This window comes from Petaurus breviceps, unplaced genomic scaffold (genome assembly GCF_028583685.1).
Source record: "Petaurus breviceps papuanus isolate PSGF00001 unplaced genomic scaffold, PetGlider_PUasm1.0 90418, whole genome shotgun sequence".
Taxonomy (NCBI): Eukaryota; Metazoa; Chordata; class Mammalia; order Diprotodontia; family Petauridae; genus Petaurus; species Petaurus breviceps.
Genome location: NW_027187246.1, coordinates 1,015,551 through 1,017,696, shown reverse-complemented (window position 1 = coordinate 1,017,696; position 2,146 = coordinate 1,015,551).

The window sequence follows — 2,146 nt, the reverse complement described above, 5'->3', positions numbered from 1 at the left end:
TTGGAGGGGGAGGAGCTAAAGATCTCATTGAAGGCCTTATATTTGATCTATATCCTTAAATTTCCATTTTCTTACTGTATCCTCACAGCAGGCACGAGGGCAGATTGGGCTGTTATAATTTTCCCCAATTTATAGACAAGGAAACAGAAATTCCAAGAGACTAGAAGATTCCAAAGAACCCAGGATTCCTTACTCCTAAACCAGGACTCTTTCCTCTTGGGTGACTTCTGAAGATGATGCTATCACCCTTCTTCTCCTTAAAGAATCCTTATATTTGGGGCAGCTAGGTGGCAAAGTGAATAGAGCACAGGCCCTGGAGTCAGGAGGACCTGAGTTCAAATATGGCCTCAGACACTTAACACTTAAAAACTAGCTGTGTGACCTTGGGCAAGTCACTTAATCGCAATTGCCCTCCCCCAAAAAAAAGGATCCTTATATTTTCCCCAATCCAGGGTTGAAACAAGGCAACAAGAAGGTGACTGATTGCCTTGAGGTGACAGACCAAGACTATCCCAGACACCTCTCTAAAATTGTACTCTATTCTACTACCCAATTTCTAGTAAGGACAGCCTCAAATGAGACCTGAGCAATCTCAGTGTCATAGGAGATCACAAGTTGTTAAGGTCAGAAAAAACATTCCAGATCATGGATCCTTCTGGCAGCCTGGTGAAGGCTATGGACCCCTTCTCAGAATAATGTTTTTGAATACATAAAGTAAAAGCCAATTATATTTACATGGTTATCAGAACTTGAAAAAGAAGTCCACACATCTCAATTCTAATTCCATCCCATTTTGTAGATGGGAAAACTGAGAGTCAGAGAAGTTAAATGATTCATTCAAAGTGATACAGAAGTAAAATCTGCCAAGTTTATGATTATCCTGATTGCTGACTTCTGCATTACAGGATTCACCAGTATATCAGCTCTCCAGATGCTCTTGCAGCCTGACCATAATCCACTTGACTCAAGTGGAGAGGGGCAAAGGGGATTTTCAATCTATATTTATTAACCAACATTTATTACTATAGATACAGTGAGGTATAGTGGAAAGAGACAAGATTTGAAGTCTGGAGAGATCTGAGTTCAAATTTTATCTCTGATATTTCCTAACTTTGCTACTCGTGGGCAGATCAATTCATTTCTTTGCACCTCAATTTCATTCTCTGTAAAATGGAGTTATTATACTTGTAGCACCTGACAATGAGAAGGTTGCTGTGAGGATCAAACTATGTAAAATACGGCAAGTGTTTTGCAAGCCACAAAGCATTATATAAATGATAGTCAATATTTAAGGACCTACTTGGGGGTAGAAGGGGGGCTGAAGATAGGTGTCACAAGAGAGTTCTGGGGCTGGGGTCAGGAAGACTTGTCTCCCTGGCCTCAGATACATACTAGCTGTGTGATCCTGGGCATGTCACTTAACACTGTTTGCCTCAGTTTCCTCATCTGTCAAAATGAGCTGGAGAAGTAAATGGCAAACCACTCCCATAGCTTTGCCAAAGAAAACCCTAAATGAGGTCACAAAGAATCAGACATGACTTAAAATGACCAAACAACAACAAAAAACTGTTCAGAGCACAATGCCAGATGATGTGAGATGTGCCAGTTTAGATAAAGTAATAGAGGAGAAAGATTCATTTTCAAAAAGGACATTGGCATCAGGAAAATGATGATATGACTTGCAGTTGACTTTGATTTGAGGGAGGGAGTGCTGTGGAAAGTCACCAGCCTCACTTTTTCCTCCAGAGCCATCTGGATCCAGATGAAGAAAGAAAAGGAAAGGAGAATGAAATGGAAGGAGAAAGAGCAGATAGATAGTGAAAAGTACTCTATTTTGAAACCCCCAGAAAGAAATGGAATGGTATAAAACTTAAAAACATGCCAGGGAGGTCCAAAATTAAATTCTCTTTTTGCCTTATAAACAAGAATCATTTTCCTTTGACAGTTTCAGAGATATGGGGAGTCCTTTTTTACAAAGGTCATCTTGCAAAAGTTTCTTTGGAAGCCACTTAGGAATTGGGGATGCACCTTTCTCTAGAAATAATATTGTAGGAGGAGCAAGGGTTCCAAGCCATAGCACAGAATCTTATTTAGGTCACAGTGTGGACAGAATCTCCCTGATTTACACATTCCTTTTGTGCTGGCT